We start from the raw sequence: 21,276 nt of genomic DNA, 5'->3' as shown, positions 1-21,276 counted from the left end.
GAACTGAAATGCACTTCTCCCCACTTTAAAAACCTCTTGAATCGGAGGCTCTTCTGGAGACTTTCAGTGATTTCAATTTGTGTAATTTTAATCTCCTGGATTCTAGATTCTAAAGTTGACATTGTTACCTTTTTTAATCATTGGAATGGAAGAACTTGTTATTTTCCTTATGATAGCATAAATTGCATTGTTTTTAATCAGTCTATACACAATAATATTCTTTGGTATTTTTTTTTTTAAACGGGTATGGGGGCTATCTTGGTTCATTAATCTCCGTGCCTGGTTTAGGTTTAGTATTCAGTGCGCATCTGTTATATTACAACTATCATAACACTCAAATACCTTTTATTGGGGGTTAAGTGACTGATGTGCCTAACATTTTTCAGCTGAGCCTTTGTTTCACTGAAAACGACCGCGACACCCCTCTCTCTCTCTCTCACACACACACACAGAGCCGACCAAATCATTAGCACGTCCCTCCCCCAAACAGCACAGACATTTACTTACACCTGAACTGAGTTGTTTGAGTAACATGGGTCGAACCCGTTACAAATCATAACAGTCTGCTACTGCATTTCATTCTTATAATAACGCAAAAACACAAGACCGACATCTGCGGACGCAGTAGAACGTCCTAACACTGTTTTAATTTTATGGTAATTTATTTCAGTTAATAAATCTACTATAAATTTAAAGAACACAAAAAATAAGATGACACAAATCCATACACGCTTTTTTTCTAATTACAAGTGATAGAATCAAAAGGCTCACTGTGTTAACATTTATTGTGCTTAAATTTGATCCTAATAAGATTTGATTTAATTTAAATTCTAGAACAGTGGCAGCTGGAACACCTAAAACAGATGCAGGATTATTTTTTTAAAATCTAAATAAAATGCTGTTTTAAACGTGGGCTATTGTTATTTACATGCAATATTTGTTAATTTAATTTAAATGGGGTTTGGTCTCCGGAATGTTGAGCATCAGGATCCTCTTCTTTACTTTCCTACGTAGAATCAGCGCTTAATCGCACGCATTAAGTTTTGTAAATTCGTTTAATGTTTAATAGTAAATAATGACCCCCGTTGCGCTGTACCACCGCTCGGAAAACCTTATGAAATACAAGTTTAGGACAATTATGATGATCTGCCACGGCGTGCGCGTGTGATGGGTGTACGCCCAAATCTACTATAACTACTCCCTCACTCCGTAGGCTCCCTGAATAGGCAGCAAAGGGACGGGAGCCGCCTATTTGTGCCGGCTGGCGATAATTAACGTTAATATGATCTCGGGCTTGCTCCGCATTATAAAAGCAAGGCGCGGAGGTTTGTCTGAGGTCTGGGAAGTACGTGATGTAATGGAGAATATGAAAGAAGCATGTCAGTGGGGAGATGTGACGCGCCCCGGGGACTTTAAACAAGGACATTAGAATTCCGCCCTTTGATCTCCGCGCTGAGGACAGCGCGAGAAAGAGCTGCGCGAGCTCCCGCGGCATCTTCACTCCCGCACCGCGCCCGCCCTCGCAGCCCCGCTGCCGAAGAGGAAAAGTGTGGTTAGGTTTTTGCGTCAGCGAGAACTCGCGCCGGCCATCGACAGCGGGAGAAGCGCCATCACGAGGGAGCGTGCAGGAGCGCTGCACTTATCGTCAGCTGTGTGCCCGCATGCCAGTGTGGCACAGCCCCCGGAACTGCACATGCACAACCTTTATCCCATTCTTTCCATTCTCCCTCCTTCAACACTTTCCTTCCCCATTTTGCCTAAATAAATTACCCTTTTCCCGTAAGACCTCGCCTCGTGTCCGTGCTTTATGGTGCCGCCCGTGCAACATGGGTCGAATCCGTTACAGATCATAACAGTCTACTGCATTTCATTCTTATAATAACGCACAAACACAAGCAGGGCTGAATGACCGACATCAGCTGACGCAGTAGAACGTCCTGACAATGTTATAATTTTTATGGTCATTTATTTTAGTTAATAAATCTACTATAAATTTAAAGAACACAAGATATAAGACGACACAAAACCCTACACGCGTCTTTTCTAATTACACGTGATAAAATTTAAAGGCTCACTGTGTTAACATTTATTTTGTTTAAATTTGATCCTAATAAGATTAAATTTAATTTAAATTCTACATTTGTATCGTCATTTTAGTTCTGTGATTATAAATTTGTTTAACTACAATGTTTTACTTGATTTTATCCGCTACTACGTGCAGTTCTAAAACTCTGTGTCTCATTAATCCAGCAGAGAATGAACTAAGGCATGAGGCGTCAGCCTGTAGTTATATAGCGCCACTCAACGGTAAAAGCCAGCAAACGCACAAAGCCAAACGGTACCGCCGAGCGCGGCGACGGTAGGACCTACAGTCCGATTGATTAACCACTGTAATGTGTATTTAACCTTATTCTTAGCTTATTATCATCAGCAGTATTTCTTGAAAAAGTATATAGAGCAGTATAGAGCAGTAAAATGTGAAATCCTGATTCAGTGAGGCCATGCCCAAAATAGATTTCTAAACATACCATATACAGTCATGGTAATTACCGAATGTTAGATGAATATAACTCCAGACTTAATAAATCCACATTTAAAATCCAAAAGCCTTTAAACAAATACAATCTTTTATTTTTCCATAAGTCGTATAGCAGAAAATATACTGTCTAGGCTAGAATAAATTAAAATAAATTGTGTTAAGGGGTTGGAGCATTCTTAATTAACAGGCAGCATGATGATTGTTGTATTGTTGTGTTTGAAGTAATTTAAATTAGGGTAACTAACTGTTCATGATTTGTGTATACAAGAGATTAAATCCATAAAAGAATAATAATTTATACTTAAACTTTTGCTTGCCCCACGATAGAGGAGTTAAGCAGAGGTATCCAGTGTTTATATAGTGTATACTTCAGATTGGTAGTATACCGTACTCACCGCATGAGAAAATATACACTTTTAAATATAAACCTTTTGTTGGTGTTGATTCATTCCATGGTTTTACACATTTTTTGTGTATGAGCTTGTGGTTATAAGGAATCAGTATCCTGTTACATGCAACTAAAATTGTGAACAACCTTAACAAAATACTGTTAAGATAATAGCAAGTCTGACAAGCAAATGTATCATATTTTAAATCTGTTCTTTTAAATGTGTGCGCATGTGAGTTCTCAGTAAATAAAAGGCTGCAATATCCTAAAAGTAGTGTGTATAGAAGTGTCATTGTGTGTATGCATGATCAATACGAAAAGCCACAAGAGACGAAAAGAAATTTTGTGTGTATGTGTGTTTGAGTGTGTGTTGTGTGTATCCCTATGAGAGTAAGTTAGAGTGTATGAGCGGATGGCTTCCTGCCGCTCTATTGATTTTGCTGGGTCTGGGCTCCTGTGCAGGTCTTTTCAGTGCGACTGCATTAACAAAGCACTGTGACCTCAGCAGGAGCGCTGTGACCCCAACATACTCCCTCCTCTGGAGAGTCTCAAAGGACTCCCACAGCACACGTGACATTTAACTGAGCCTGTATTACAGAGGGCAACCCTCTTTCTTTCTTTTTCTCTTTCTCTCTTAACAACCCCCCCAATCCACCCTGCGCCCACCCACACACGCACACAGAGGAGAACAGTTTCACGTTATTTTAAGACCTGCTCACCTACATCTGAGACCTTCACCTGCACAATGAATAATGATAATGGCTGGGACAAAAGACACAAGACAAGGACTACTGGTAGTACAAATGTTACAACATAACACAAAAACACTTCTTTCCATCTCTGTAGCTACCTATGCATCTATCTATAATAATTTTTTGTGTCTATTTATCTATTCATCTATCTGTTTATCTGTCTATCCATATACCGCTACCTAATGTCTTTTCATTATGAACGTATCATTTGTAACACATTTTGTGTGGATGCCAGAGTATTAAAGTAAAACATTTTGTTTATAAACAAAAACATTTTGTTTATCAACAAAATACATATATGGATAGACAGACAGATAGATATATTGGTTTACTTGTAGGGGAGTGTTATGTAACATTTATGTATGTCCTAAATGCAGACGAGAGTGTGTATTGTGGTAATAAGATAGTGCAGTCAATAATAAGTAATCAAAACTGGGATTTTGCTTACATAATGCAGTGGACTTGGATTATGAGCATAATTCGTTCTAGAAGTGTGCTTGTACTCACATATTAAAATGAATTTTCCTCGTAAGAAATAATGTAAATACTGACGATTCGTTCCACAACCAATTAATATTAATATAAATATAATAAAAATAATTAATACAAAATATGAAGTAAAAATAAAACAAATTAACCTGACCTTTACCTTTAAAAGTTTTCGTAGCTGTAGTTATTGAGACCAGATAGAGGAGAGGAGAAAGAGGGCGGCTATCTCCCAAATTATGGGCAGCGTTGGATGGTTTTATCAACCCACAGCTTCTGATTGGGAAACATTCTGATGGGCGTTTTTTTTTTAAACGGTATCATCTACTAGTTTCACGACAACCCCACAACCACTTCCGTAAACACATTGATGTCATCAGAGCTGTGCTGGAACATGTCCCAGTCTGCATCATCGGGTGCGTCCTGTAAAAGGGGCCACTGGTTGCTTTATCCAGCACACAACCTCCCCATGAATCGGAACTTTCTGCCTTTGCTTGTATTTTGGCATGACTAAGATTGCGGCGTGGTCAGATTTTCCAAGACATTTTTGTGACACAAGACACAAGATTGTGTCATGCAGCCTTTCTTGACTGTTGTATAACAATGATCCAGTGTCCTTTCACCCCTGGTGGAGCAGGTGATATGCTAATAAAAATTCCGGTGTCACAGTGTTGTGTTTGATGCTGTGCAGCTCGCATTGGGCAGTGACCGTGTCTGCTTGTGGTGGAATATAAATGGCTCTGATAATGACTGATGTAAACTCCAGAGGAAGGTAAAAAGGACGACATTTGATGGTCAATAGTTCCAGGTTGGGTGTGCAGGAGCGTGTAAGAGGAACAAAGCTTGTGCTGTTGCACAATCTGTTGATTACCATTAGGCACACACTGCCTCCCCTTGACTTCCCCTATTCCAATGTTCTGGCCATGCAGTGAACCGAAAACAAATCAGTCAGATGGATGGCATGGTCTGGCACTATCGGGTTCAGTCATGTTTTGGTAAAACAGAGGAGGTTGCAGTCCTAAATGTCTCTCTGGAAGTTAACCTTAGCCCTGAGTTCATCGAGGTTGTTTTCAGTGACTGGACGTTGGCAAGCAGGATGCTAGGCAGAGGGCTCTCAGACTATTCATGACATCGGCTCAGTTTCCTCAGGGCCGCTGATTTGAGTCGCGTCTCTTGTTCTCTCTCAAGATCTCACTCAGCCAACTCGGATCAGGGATTAAAAACGTTAAATTGTAGGTACATTGTATATCCATAGAAATAAGAGTATCTCTATCTAATTTGAAGGTTTTAAGTTAGTAAAAACTTACTTAAAAAACAAAAACAAAGAAAAAGGGTTCGGAGCAGTCATGACAGCAGCCAACCTCACCGGCGGCATCTTGTCTATCAGGACAATAATGAACTATAAAGGTATAAACATCCGGTATGATAAATAGAGACATGTCTTTGGCAACTTCTATGCTCGCTTCAAAGCTGCAGATAAAGATGCTAGCAATGCTAATGCTAGCGGTGCCATCGGCTGCAGACAGAAAGACACTGCCAGCACCACAAACGCGCCCATCATCTTTGAGCATGACGTGACACAAAAGGACGACATCAAATGTCAACCTCCGGTTCTTGATGGGCGAACATTAGTAGTTGGAAACCATAGCACACCTCAAATGGGCTTAGGTTGGTAGCAGATGAGACGTGCAGATTGTGATAGAGTTCTGCCCATATGAGGTAGTGGGCCCAGGAGCACTGGCGATCAGCAACAAAACAAGACCCGTGATGAAATCCAGGGCAATGTGCGTCCAGGGCCATCGAGGAAAGGGAAGTGATTGGAGCTCTCCAGGAGAGCGTTGATTTATGTCTTTAGCCCTGGCGCACACCGGGCACGCCTAAACGAACTCTGTGACGTCCTTTCTCACGCCCTTTCGATGAATGAATAGGGTTCTCCGGGTCCCCTGGTGTCCGGCGACAGGCGAAGAGTTGTTGCCCATTGGAGAACGTCCGATCTCATGCTCTGCAGCCTGTGCTTGGCGGACCCTCATCTCCAAGTTCCACTGAAGGGATGCAATGATCCGGGAGGAGGAGATGACAGGCATGGGATCGGTGGTATGACAGATGGAAGTCGTATTGCTTGAAAAATAGGGCCCACCGTGCCTTTTGTGGATTGAGCTGCTTTAAGTTCCTGATGGTGATGAGGTTCTGGTGGTCGGTCCAGACGATGAACGGCTCACTGGCACCCTGGAACCAGTGACACCATTCTTCCAAGGCCCACTTTATGCCCAGCAGTTCGGGGTCCCCTACCTTTTATCGCTGCTGAGTGGAATTCAATTTACACAAGGGTGTAGTTTCTGGTCTGGACCTCGTTGGGAGAGAACGGCGCCGGGGGCTACATCCGACGCATCCACCTCCACAACGAACGCCCAGCATGTCCCTGAGGACATCGTTGATAAACTGTTGGAAGGCTGAGGGTTTGTTGCAGAGTCCGAAGGGTATGACCAGACTCTCGTAATGTCCGGTGGGTGTGATAAATGCCGTCTTCCACTCATCGCCCTCTCTGATACGCACCAAGTTGTAGGCGCTCCGGAGGTCCAACTTCGTGTAGACGGTGGCACCAGAGAGGGCGTCCAAGCTGAGTTAGTGAGTGGCAGCGGGTGTCGTTATTTTATAGTGGTCGTGTTAAGCCCCCCGATAGTCGACACACGGGCGAGTTCGCACCCTTTCTTCTTTACAAAGAAGAACCCCGCGGCCGCTGGCGAGGAAGAGGGCCGGATGGTGCCATGGCGCAGGGCGTTGGCAGCATACTCCTCCATGGCTTGTGTCTTGGTGGCCGACAGGGAGTAGAGGTGGCCGCGGGGGGGTGGACAGAGCCCGGCTGAAGTTCTATCACCAGGTTGTATGGGCGATGAGGTGGTAGGTGGCTGGCTCTTCTCTCTGCTCTGCAAATGACTTCAGCCAGGTTTCGATATTCTGGTGGAATGGCGTCAGTGTCAAGTGATCAAGTGGTCGTGAAGTCAGTTTCTCGTAGTAGGATGTCCAGAGCGCAGCATCTTCCCAGGATGTTTGTACCGCAAGGATGCGGCCTTCACCTCGCCTGCAGGGTGTTAAAAAGTGAGTCTGAGCTGGCAGGTAAATTCATTGTAGGAATGGGCAGTGTCAGTGTCTAATCGAAGAACTGCCGTGGCCCACTCAGCTGCCTGCCCGGATAGCAACGATACGAGAAGAGCAATGCGAAGTCGATCGGTGGAGTACTTGGTGGAATTAAACTCAAACACCAGATCTACAGTAGTGCTGTCAGGAACACACTACATCTCCCGTCCGTGTCATCCCATTTATTTGGTAATGCAAGAAAGACATCCAAAAGGGGGGGGGATGTGGCGCTGCGACCGCCGCGTAGAGATCCGCATTCTCCTGCCAGAGCTCCACCACTTCGTCTTGGACGCTCCAACGCAGAGTATCGATTTCTCCGGTTAGCTGATTGATGAGCGCGGCATGCTGATCCACTACATCGCATAGGCGTGCATACTCCGCTGGGTTCACCGCGGAAGGCTCAGTCATTCTGTCAAGAACTAACCCGAGGTGACCAGAAGACGTAGCTTTAGCGGTTAGCCCTGTGTAGCATGAATGGTAAACCCAAACGCGGAGTGACACGAATAAGCAGTATAATCACGCTGTTTAGTCTAACGACTCTCACGATTGGTGAGTAAGGGAAAGACACAATCTATCCCGCGTCCTATAAACACTTAGTACGAAAGCAAAACCAAGAAAGTGAATACTCACAAATTGGTGAACGCAACCGAGGTGACATTGGCGAACTCAATGACTGAGCGTTGTGCTGTGGTTTGTTTACTCCTCTTATACTTCCTGATTGAGTGTGCATGACACTTGTCCCTTTACAGTTTGCTTACTGTTCAAACTGCTCTACAGACGATGCCATCTTTCATCTCCTACACACATCTCTTACTCACCTGGACATTAGAAAGGGGAATTATGTTTAAATGCTTTTTGTCAACTACAGTTCATAAGCTCATCAGTTTTCATCAGTTTTTCAGCATTTAATACAATAATTCCCTCCACACTCACCACTATGCTAGAGCAACTGGGACTCATCTCTATGTCAGTTGATCTTCAATTGCCTAACCACAGGCAGTAAGGATGGGTGGACATGTCTCAGCCTTCCTCATTCTCAGTACTGGACCCCCACAGGGTTTTCTTCTGAGCCTGATGCTGTACTCATTGTAAACGTATGACTGTGTGGCCACTACCAACTCAACCACTATCATGAAGTTTGCTGATACGTAGTGGTGGGTCTGATCACTGACAACAATGAGACGGCCTACCTGAAGCCCAGTAGAGAGAGTGGACAGTTTCAAATACCTTGGTGTTTACATGTATGTGACAAATAAAATTTGAATTGGTGACAGGTGGTCACTGTGTTATAGTAAACAGTACACATGTGCATGGGTGTTAACTATATGATTGACGCACATGCCCTGAGAATGGGAAACGATTACCCACAATTCTGCAGCGCGAGAAGAACCATTGGCTCAGTTGTGATCATGTGATGCTCTGCGTCTAAAACAAGAAGCACATACATGCCACATGTGTGATGATATACAAATGTTGACGTATATCAAGACTCACTCGTTTATCAAGTCAAATTTCTTACATTTTTGCTTGTCTGGTGGAACGCTTGCAAACATGGTTAGTTGCAATCTGAGGTTCCACTTTACTTGCCTTTCAGGTATATTCATTTTGCACACACAACTGGCACTGGCACAACTGGCACTGGTTCACCTCGGAGCACGCTGTCGCGTTGTATTTAGCGAATAGACTAAAACAAAATCATGTTTGCATTAGCATTGGAAACAATATTGTATTAGGCTAACTTAATTAAAGATTATACACTTTTGTATTCTTCGTACTTCGTCTTTTTGCACACACGCGCAGGCATCTTTAAATTTTAACAGAAAATAATAGTGGGCTGATAGGAACGTTATTTTTCATATAACTTAAATGACTGAATGAAGTTAAATATACACAATACATTAATAATTGTGTTTGCTTTACATTTGAGCACTTATGTACATAGCTTTTTCATTTTATATACTATCATATTATATATTTGTGTCTAATACTGTTTATTCATATGTTACATTACATGCAGTTTGTAATTTACTATAAGCATATTTAACTACTTAATGAGAAATTTGGTCAGTCTGGCTTTTAGATAAAGTTTTTACTTGATATAATTTTATTATTTTATCAATTATCTTATTATAAATATGATTCTTATTCTCTATTCTCTTATTATTTTAGAATTCTCTATGATTCTTGTTGAGTATAGTCCTTCAGAGCAAGCATTGTGTCAGAAGATTATGCAGGATCTCTTTTCACCTATAATTCACTATAGGTGTGAATTTATCAAATAAATTTTAAAATAGATTTTATTAATCTGACTTAATAGTTAGATTTGATACTTTTCTTTTCATTTACTGTATAGACAGTCGTATTATGCTTTATCCATATTTCTTTCTCTCTCTCTCTCTCTCTCTCATATATATGTGTGTGTGTGTTTAATTAAATTCTTAAGTCATCGTGTTTATTCCTGGATTTACTGCATAAATACCGGAACAAAAGGTCTAGGGAGGAAACGGAGAAACTTCTTTTTCCGTTTTTTGCATTGAGTTTAATTATTCAGCACTTTTAGTATTCATAGCAAAAGCAACCCAACAGTGTGATTTAAGTACCCAAAATGACACAGAATTTTGACCCAGCATAAACAACCCAACAATGTGTTTACAGAAACCAAGCATTTTTTTAGTGTACTACTACTTATACTGTAAATGGACAAAGCGCAGTCAAAGCCCGGGGATTCTGCATGCTGTCGCTTTGTATTCAGCGAGTAGCATATATTTTTGTTTGTTTCATTACATGTCTGTAGTTTTCTCGATTCATCTGCTCATATCTCCGCACGCTTTAATCAGCCTTTTAATAAAAAGGCGCACGCCCAAATCACTTTTACTTTGCAAAAGGCAGTTTGTTGTTTAGTGTATATTTAAAGCGCATAAACACAATAAAACTATATTGTTTTAGGTTAACATATCACCTTTTTGCATTATTTGTTGTACTTCGTCTTTTTGCACACGCGAAGATGCGGTACAATAATAATAAGTATAATAACAATAATAATAAATTTGGAGCACTACTACTACTAATAATAATAATGATGATACTTCTTTGACTGCGCTTTCTCTATTTAGCATTATCATTGAAGGAGAGAAGAAAATGAAAAATAAATACATATCAGTATTTACAGTTTGAGCTCGACACGTTTATGAGATCTGTCGTTTGCTGTCAATGGGCGCCTAAGAGAGATAACACATTTTCGGCTCAGTAGACACACAATACTTCGGACTGAAACACGACTGCCCCCTAAAGGTAAAGAAGGGCATTTTAACAGCTTGGGATGCCTTTCCTCGCATGTGCCAGTATTTTGCATGTGCATTTTGTATTTGCCAGTTTTTGCATGTGCCAAGATTATTGTACAGTAATCTCTCTCTCTCTCTCTCTCTCTCTCTCTCTATCTATATATATATATATATATATATATATATATAAAATGACACAAATCAAATGTCATGACACCCACGTGTGTATCTGCACATGCTTTTGAGTCTAATCATCAGTGTGGGTGATTGTGTGTGGGTCTGTGTTTGCGCTCACAGTTAATTTATTGCATTGCAACTGACGTACATTTTTCTATAAGTGTCCCTGCTGAAGGTGTTGTTGCCATAGCAATGCTGATGCATGGCCCAGTTGGTCACCCTGTGTGTTGGTGAATCATACACCTAATTCTGGCTGGATATGAACCATGTGCTTATTATGCACATTAAACATGTATTTAGAATTAGATTTACATTAAATTGTGGCAATATTTATTCAAGGCATCTAAGTAATTTGGTCAAAGTTGATTATAGTTTAATAATTTTTTTAAAGATATCAGAGTGGGTCTTTTCACACAGGACAACATGACAAAATTGTCCTCTTAAACAAAAAGTAATTTTATTTTTTGTTAAATGGCATTTCTTTAACCGACAAACCCTGTAAAACACTTCATTACTCTCAAGTTTTGTAGTTGCTTAGTGACTTTGGTTTGCAAGACTACAGTGTTAACCCAGATTTATTGCCAGTTCTCATAACTGTCCCAACAGCCAACAGTGCTAAAAGGACATATTTTGCACTAATTGAAATATTCTGAGCAGCTGTATGAACATATAAAATTACTTGTCCTTGTAGAATTTGTAAAAATTAAGCCCCTCTTCTTAACATGGAATGAGTGAAATAAATTTATTAATTATCATTTAGAGAGATCTGTTCAAAACCCTAATAGCTAATGGGTACACTATGCATATTGTAAGGATTTGAATAGTTATCCTCACCGTGCGTTGAAAAACAAAGTCAACTCAGTCAGATTTGGAGAAAATACTGCTGTCTTTTATTTATTTACTGAGGACTTAATTAGTTACCAGGCTTAACATTTGTCAGCAACTATACATCCACATATTTTCATGAATAGCCATTACGCCAATAATGAGCAGCCATACATCGTATGGTGCATCTGAGAGAGAAAGAAAAAAAAGAAAAAGGGGAGGGAAAGAGGAGGTCAACATCCCAATCAACCATTGGCTGATCATTACATATCCCCCCCCACTTAAAATAAGGGCTGTCATCGGACCGAGAAACAACCAAAAGGAAATTGAACACCACAAATGTGTCTGTACAGCAGCAGTAAAAAACAGGTTTACATAAAGTAAGAAGAAATACACAAGTAATACCACAGTACTGCCACTAACACATTTGCCTGTTCTACCAGACTATAAATAAACAATTCACAACAGCAGTCTTTCATATGTAACTTATATCAAATTAACATTTCTTGCACTTTAACTAATTTAGAAGTATGATGTCATAAAGGAACTCAGAGGCATTTTACCTTAAGAACAAACCAGGTCACTATAAGACTTAAACACTTTCAATATTATCCACCTTCAAAATTCAAACAACTTATGAAAACAATTCTTAAATATAACACAGATCTTTAAAGCAGTAAGGCAATTATACCTCAGAAAATAACATCACTCTAGTATTTTAAGTTAATGAGCAAGGTAAGGATTTACACACCTACTTACAACGCAACAACAGGTAATCCTTGGTGTGTGTCTAGGGCGTAGGAAGTATAAGTGTGTCTGAGTATGTTTAGGGTGAGAAACACCTGCACATTTAGGATAGAGAGGACATGAGTGTGTTCTGACATAAGTGTGCTGCAGGTGTGTGACGTTTGCATCTCCCTCATGTCTTGGACGAAGTGAGTAAGTGCCTTTGTTTGGGCACCGGCTGAGGGCATGTAAACTGAGTATCCGTGTGGGGCTAGGGAGAATTCACAGAGGGCATGGCAGCAGGCCCATTAGTTAAGGTTTTCTGACTGGTGCTGTCCAAGTACTGGTCTTGGGACCCTGCTTCTCCAAAAATAAGGTCAAATCCATACTCCCTGGTTCCATTGTTTCCATCAAACTATTTGGCATCCCTTCCTGATCCTCCCAATCTCTATTCAAAGTGAAAAATGGCAGCAGGTTACATACATGATGAAAACCCTCTTCGGCACGGTCAGCCACTCTAGTTAGATTGTAATCTAGGACCGACTTTACTTCAGCAATCCTGTAAGGGCCTTTATAGACAGGAGCCAGTTTGGCAAAAAAACCTGCAAAGGCATCTGACCGAGGGTGAGCCCTCAGCTTGACTAAATCCCCCACCTTGAATAAAACCTCTCTACGTTTTTATCCTAGAGTTTCTTCTGTGTTGTTTGGCTGGTCGCTAAAGAGTCCTTTACGTGGTCATATGCCTCCCGCAAGGCTGAGGTAAGCTTCATCTTGTAGTCATAAACTGAGTCAGCCATGCACCCCGGGCTTGGTGACATCTCTATAAAGCATCTCGGGTTACTTTGCTGTAACCCTGTTCCCTGAAAAGGCGGGAATGATATGCTGCATAAAAACGCTATGGAAACATCTTGTCATGTTGCCGGTTGTGAAGCATGTGTGTATCAAACAAGCCAAATTTTTGGCTTGTATACCCTCGGTCGGGTGACGTCATTTGATAAGACGCACCTGCAGGTTATAAATAGGAGTGAACCGGAAACATTCCTCAGATTGATTTGTCTGAACGGACGTCCGATCACGTAGGCAGTGCGGCATTGGGACGCTGCATCTCATTCCCGCCTTTTCAGAGAATAGGGTTACAGCAAAGTAACCGAGATGTTCCCTTTTAAAGGCTACACTCAATGCTGCGTGAAAACGCTATGGGAAGGAGAGTGCCACCGCCGCCACACTGCAAGTGTCTGGACCCCAAGGTTGTGTAGCGTGTGCAAACAAGGCCGAGAATGTCTCAGAACTATGTCTGGGTAGCTGACTCGAGAACCCGTGTGCCCGGAGTAGCATGAACATCCAGGCTATAAATGTAACCAATGTGTGCGGAGAGGACAACCCTCCGCGTCACACACTTGCTGCAGGGGGATTCCTCTTGCTAGTGCAATAGATGAGGCGATCCCCCTGGTAGAATGAGCCCTGATCACTAGTAAGCCCACGCGCCTCATAGGAGAGGGCAATAGCCCAGTGTAGTAGCGGCCGCCCCCGGTTGCGGTCCCAAAACATGTAAAAGCTGCTCTGACTTATGCCACTAGCTGATGCGGTTGACGTAAATCTGAAGAGCATGTACTGGACACAGTAAGTAAAGTCTCTCCTGCTCCGAAGCTGTAAAGGCGGAGGACAGAAGGCTTCAAAAACAATAGGGTGCATGTTGGCAAATGTGTGCGGAAAGGACCAACACTTCGTGTCACACACTTGCTGCAGGGGAATACCTCTTGCTAGTGCAATAGATGAGGCAATCCCCCTGGTTGAATGAGTTCTGAATTCTAGAGGCGAAGTGAGCAGCGTGCCTCATAGGAGAGGGCAATAGCATCTCTCGGTCCCAAAACATGTAAAAACTGTTCTGACTTACGCCACTGGCTGATGCGGTGGACGTTAATCTGAAGAGCACGTACTGGACACAGTAAGTGAAGTCTCTCCTGCTCCAAAGCCGAAAAGGCCGGAGGACAGAAGGCTTCAAAAACAATAGGGTGCATGTTGGGAATGAAACTTTCGGAAGATAGTTCAGTGAGGATGTAAAATGGTCCTGATGAGCACAGGGGCAAAGTCTAGGTAGGATGGGGAGACTGACAGATCTCCGATCCTCTTAGAGAGGTAACGACCATTTAGAAAAACCATCTTGAGGGTCAGAAACCTGAGGCGCTGACTCTAGTGGTTCAACAAGTGGGCACAAGCCTGAGGACAACTTTCCTGCAGAAACTCCAGCAGTGAAACAATTCGGCAGTGGACTAGTGTCTACCGTAGCACTTAGAATAGTCTTAATTACGCTGGCTGGAAGACCAGCTTGACTTAGTTGGTCCCGTTCAGGGACCGCCAAGGCGTCCAGATCCAGGGGCTGGAAGAGTCAGAGAGTGGTAACGGGGACATTTGCTGATCTTTCCAGAATATAAATCGCCCTGAAGGACAGGAACCTGGCGTGCTAGCTATTTAGTTGCGCGAGCAGAGTCCGCCCTGGCGATTAATATGAGACTGCCATAGTGTTGTCCACCCGCACTAGGACATGGCTGTCTCAACTGCTGGAGGAAGTGCTTTAGGGCCAGAAATAGAGCCATTATTTCAAGGAAATTTATGTGCCGCGCGAGAAGATGGCCTCTCCAGCTCCCTTGGGAGCATCTGCGACAACAAGACAACTTAGAGTGGGACCCAGAGTCAGAAACCGGGCTCTGAACCACATAGAAAGGGTACGAAGCACCTGCCGCCTAGCCCTTATTGGGGATTGGCCCTAGAGTGAAATCCCCTGGTTCTTAGCCACAACTGAAATGCTCTCATGTGCAAAAGGCCCAAAGGTGTCACCGTGGATACAGCTGCCATGAGAGCTAAGATCTCTGAAAGTGATGGTCACTTTCTGGTCTAGCTTGATTTCCTTGACGGTGTTGAGAATGGATTTGACACGAGTGGGAGACAGCTGTGCCCGCTTACGCTCGAATCCCATGTGACACCCAAATATGTTGTCCTCTAAACAGGAAAGAGCACGCTTTCATGGCATTGGATCTCAATCCTATGCAGATGCGCACTTTCCGGTTTCATGGAAGTGGAGACCACGCCATTGAAACACGGGGGGTGATGTGAGAACTGAATGCTGTAGTTTCTCTCTACAGTGCTTAGTACCCAAGGAGATATACTTGGCAGTAGCTTCCACGCTGCCAGTTTCTCAGAAAGGGGCAAAGTCTCGGCGGCTTGGTTAAACAGGGGGGATTCTAGATGTTCGGCATCCTGAAACATAGCAGGAAAAACCGAAGAACTAACATCTTTTTGGAGACTGGTATTGCCCAAAACAGTTTCTTGAGCACGGCGGCGAAGGAATTTCCCGAAGGCTTGTTATATAACTTCGCCTCATGAACCTAGTGGCGACCGAGTTAACGACATCGCCAAGTAGGCCGGAAGGCGAGATGGGGGCAACAAAGAGGAATGCACGATCCTTCTCCTTAATGCCCCTGAGATTCAACCACAAGTGTCTCTCCGCGAAAACCATCGCAACCATAAAATGGCCAATAGCACAAGCCGTCTGCTTTGTTGCACAAAGAGACACGTCTGTGGCCTGGCGTAATTCCAATATGCCCTACCTTAAAGAGCCCCGCCAGTACTCAAGTCTCTCAGCAGGTCAGCCTGATAGACGTGCAAAACCGCCATGGTGTGCAATGGAGCACCAACCTGACCTGCTGCCTGAAAAGGCTTTCCCTGCAGGGAAGATAAAAGTCTACACAGCTTGAAAGGAAGTAATAGCTTTTCAGGAAGGCTGATGCCCCAGGAGAAAGATAGTCTGGAATAAATAAGTTGATGGCAGGAAAACACTGGATAAATGCAGCTTACTCCATGAAAGGGTTAACTCATATGGAGATGAAAAGGGGAAAGAGCGTTATTAAGGCTCCGCCCCCCAGCCACCCGACAGAACCTGCCGTCTATGTTTTTTTTTTTTATAATTTTTATTTTTCAGTTTTTTTAAGTGCTAAGAGACTATTACCATCTCAGTGAAAGCAAGAGAGGATGTTTTATCCTTGCCCATTCACAGGAAGTGCCAGGGCGCGCTCGAGAGCGGACAGAGGAATTTCCCGATCCAATGAGAACGCGAAAGAAAGGAGTTTTGAAAATCCGTCTCTCACTTCTTATTTTGCTGGTTAGACACAGACACGCACACACAACTAGGTAAAGACAAAGAATTTGAGGAATGTTTCCGGTTCACTCCTATTTATAACATGCAGGTGTGTCTAATCAGATGACGTCACCCGACTGAGGTAATATATAAGCCAAAAATTGGGCGTTTGATACACACATGCTTCACAACCGGCAACATGACAAGATGTTTCCATAGCGTTTTCACACAGCATCGAGTGTAGCCTTTGAAAGGGAACAAGGGTTGTGTTAAGTCTGCTATACAAAAGAAATGCTGGTGTGTCCCCTGTGCTCTAATGTGGTGCAGTCCTTAGCGCAAAAGAGGTCCATGGTAAGTGCAGATCCCTGTCTTTGTGTTTTAGTCCCACATAAGCTCTGATTGCTGTCTTGATTGTACGGTTCACCCTTTACGGTTCACCCCACCTGGTTGGACTGTGGGTGATAGGCCGTGGTTAGTCTGTGGTCTGAACCAAGGCCTGAAACAACTGTCTCAAAAAAAATCACTAACAAACTGGACACCCCTATCTGAGACCATGTGTAGCCACCCCATGTCTCACAAACACCTCTGAGATGAACTTTTGTGCCGCAACCACTCTGTGGCCTCTTTAACAGGACATATTTCCACCCACTTGGTGAAAAAATCAATGAAGACTAAAATGCATTCGTTTCCTTGACTCGACCTGTGAAGGGGACCCATGAAATCGAAACCTGCAAACTCCCATGAGTAAGTCGCTACTACTGGTTTTAGGTATCCTCCAGGCTTCTGGATGGATGGTTTGGACATTTGACAGGCTACACATAATAGAACAGTATTTTACATCTCCCCATATACCTGGCCAGTACACCCGCTTCTGTAAACGTCCCACAGTCTTTGATATGCCCAAGTGGCCAGCCATAGGGTGGTCATGGAAGTATTTCAGCAGCGTGCCCCATAGTACCTCTGGTACATAATAATGTCTTTATCAAAATGTAGCCAGCAGGAAACTCTTTTTTCCAAGTAGTAGATTATTTCATCCGGAATGCAGAAGTCTGATGAATTCACACAGGAGTTAATCAGATCAGTATACAGTGCTGAAATAACTTTATTTGCCTGCTACAGCAGACGTAGCTGTTTCTTGTCTTCCATTATTAATGGTTGGTGCCTAAGATTTAATGATTCAACCTCCAACCACCTCTCATAGTCCATTGTGTATATATATCTTCTTTGTCTTTCGGCTATTCCCTTTCAGGGGTCGCCACAGCGAATCATCTGCCTCCATCTAACCCTATCCTCTGCATCCTCTTCTCTCACACCTACTAACTTCATGTCCTCTCTCACTGCATCCATAAATCTCCTCTTTGGTCTTCCTCTAGACCTCCTGCCTGGCAGTTCCAACCTCAGCATCCTTCTACCGATATATTCACAATCTCTCCTCTGAACATGCCCAAACCACCTCAATCTGGCCTCTCTGACTTTATCTCCAAATCATCTAACGTGGGTTGTCCCTCTGATAAACTCATTCTTAATTCTATCCATCCTTGTCACTCCCAAAGAGAACCTCAACATCTTCAGCTCTGCTACCTCCAACTCTGCCTCCTGTCTTTTCTTCAGCGCCACGGTCTCTAAGCCGTAGAGCATCGCTGGTCTCACCACTGTCTTGTACACCTTTCCTTTCATTCTTTTATCGCACAACACACCTGACACTTTTCTCCACCCATTCCAACCTGCCTGTACCCGCCTCTTCACCTCCTTTCCACACTCTCCGTTGCTCTGGACTGTTGACCCCAAGTACTTAAAATCCTGCACCTTCTTTACCTCTGCTCCCTGTAGCCTCACCGATCCTCCTGGGTCCCTCTCATTTACACACATGTATTCCGTCTTGCTGCGGCTAACCTTCATTCCTCTGCTTTCCAGAGCATACCTCCACCTCTCCAAATTTTCCTCCACCTGTTCCCTGCTATCGCTACAGAGCACAATGTCATCTGCAAACATCATATCCCATGGGGACTCCTGTCTTACCTCATCTGTCATCCTGTCCATCACCAGAGCAAACAAAAAGGGGCTAAGAGCCTATCCTTGATGCAGACCCACCTCCACCTTGAACTCTTCTGTCACACCTACAGCACATCTCGCCACTGTCTTAGCGCATTCATACATGTCCTGCACCACTCTAACATACTTCTCTGCCACTCCAGACTTACTCATACAACACCACAGCTCCTCTCTCGGCACCCTGTTGTACGCTTTCTCTAAATCTACAAAGACACAATGCAACTCTTTATTACCTTCTCTGTACTTCTCCACCAGCATCCTCAAAGCAAATACTGCATCTGATGTACTCTTTCTAGGCATAAAAATTTAAATTCAAATTTTATTTGTCACATACACAGTCATACACAGTACGATATGCAGTGAAATGCTTATACATCCGCCGGTGACCTTAAAAAGAAAATAAAAAGCTATATATAAGGAATAAATATTAATAAAAGAAATAAAATACAAAGGAAAATAAATGTAACTAGTAAAATTAACAACTGAACAAATAAGGGCATGTAAAAATATCACAAAAATAGAATATAGGAATATGGGGGGGAAATGTATATATAAATTTTTTAAAAATGTTTTAAAGTGGCATTAAAATGTCTTAAAGTGTCAGAGTGGCAAAGTGTCATGTGCAATGGCAGGTAAACATGTATTGTATAAAGTGACATGTGCAATGGCTTCAGATATGTAAATATGTATTGCATGAATGTGTCCATAATTGTCCAGTCAGTGTCAATGTTTAAAAGATATTACTCCTGTGTGGTGTGATGTGATTGAGAGACCTTATCGCCTGCGGGAAGAAGCTCCTCATCAGTCTCTCTGTGTTGGCCTTCAGGGAGCGGAATCGCTTCCCAGACTGCAACAGAGAAAACAGTCCATTGTTGGGATGGCTGAGTTCCTTCACAATCTTCCTGGCCTTGGTCCAGCATCGCTTGCTGTAGATCAAGTGCAGGTCAGGGAGCTCAGTGCGGATGATGCGCTCAGCTGATCGCACCACCCTCTGTAGAGCTCGTCTGTCCTGCATGGTGCTGTTTCCAAACCAGGTCGTAATGTTTTCACAACTGGGAAACCATATTGCTGCTCACAAATGCTCACCTCTGCCCTTAACCTAGCTTCCAATACTCTTTTCCACAGCTTCATTGTATGGCTCATTAGCTTTATACCTCTGTTTTGCCACAGCTTTGCACATCTCCCTTGTTCTTGAAAATCGGCACCAATACACTTCTCCTCCATTCCTCTGGACTCCTCTCATTCTCCAAGATCTTGTTAAACAAACTAGTCTAAAACTCTACTGCCACCTCTCCTAAGCACTTCCATACCTCCACAGATATGTCATCAGGGCCAACAGCCTTTCCACTCTTTATCCTCTTCAACGCCCTTTTCACCTCACTTTTGCTAATATTTACTACTCCCTGTTCCACAACAGTCCTCCACCTCTTCTACTCTTTGTTCTCTTTTGTTTTCCTCATTCATCAACTCCTCAAAGTACTCCTTCCATCTTCCCATCACCCTCCTGGAATCTGTCAGTACATTTCCATCTCTATCTTTAATCACTCTAACCTGCTGCACATCCTTCCCATCTCTATCTCTCTGCCTCGCCAACCTGTACAGATCCACCTCTCCCTCCTTACTGTCCAGCCTAGCATACAAGTCCTTATATGCTCTTTGTTTGGCCTTTGCCATCTCTACCTTCACCTTACGCTGCATCTCCCTGTACTCCTGTCTACTCTCTTCAGTCCTCTCAGTGTCCCACTTCTTCTTAGCTAGCCTCTTTCCTTGTATACACTCCTGGACTTTCTCATTCCACCACCAAGTCTCCTTCAAATTCAAATTTTATTTCTCACATACACAGTTATACATAGTATGATATGCAGTGAAATGCTTAGACAACTGCTCGTGACCTAAAAATAAAAGGAATAGGAATAGGAAATAAATATGAAAATTAAAATAAAGGGTAAATTTAATTAGGAAAGAATAAAATTAAATATACAAATAAAAGTAAAAAATAAAATAACTGTACAACAAAAATACACAATATAGAAAATATATAAGGAATATATAAAGAAATGTAGAACAGTAAGAGCAGCGGAATAAATGGTGATAAAAGAATGGTAATGTCCATGGTTGTGCAATCCACATATTTAAAGTGACTTATGCAGTGCAAATATGCTTAAAGGGATTTATTTAAAATGACTTGTGATGGAGTGATTTGATGACCACGAAGTGTAGTTGTGCAGTGGCAACTAGTGTAAACGAATGTCGAGAATTTACATTTAGGCATTTTGCAGACGCTCTTATCCCGAGCAACTTACAAAAAGTGCTTTAAAGTTTACATCACTGGATAGATACTTACACTGGGCTAACTAGGTTAATAACCAAGTACCATTAGTCAAACACAACTGGGAAGTGGGAGGAGTTAGTCCAAGTACTGGAGAAACAGATACGTCTTGAGTTGTCGTTTAAAGATCGTTAAAGTCTCTGCTGTACGGACATCTTATAATAATATGATTTTAATGTGGTCTTCTACAATGTCTTATGGCCTTACCATGGTCATTGCACAAGCCTAAAGAGGTCAGAGTGTGAGAACTCCTTGGATACAGTATATTAACAACAAAGTGATATTCCAATGACAACTCTGTCAAAGCACAATTCAATATTTTTGTCATGGTGAACAGAGCTACTGACTGACTCAAGAGCAGACTCACAGACACAGGGGAGTTTAAAGAATTTATTAAACAGAGTGAAGTCAGCAGAGAGATGCACCTTAAATCAATGAAGAACCCCAAGGACAG

This window comes from Clarias gariepinus, chromosome 12 (genome assembly GCF_024256425.1).
Source record: "Clarias gariepinus isolate MV-2021 ecotype Netherlands chromosome 12, CGAR_prim_01v2, whole genome shotgun sequence".
NCBI classification, from domain to species: domain Eukaryota; kingdom Metazoa; phylum Chordata; class Actinopteri; order Siluriformes; family Clariidae; genus Clarias; species Clarias gariepinus.
The sequence above is the reverse complement of the archived record's forward strand: the minus strand, read 5'-3'. Positions refer to the sequence as shown.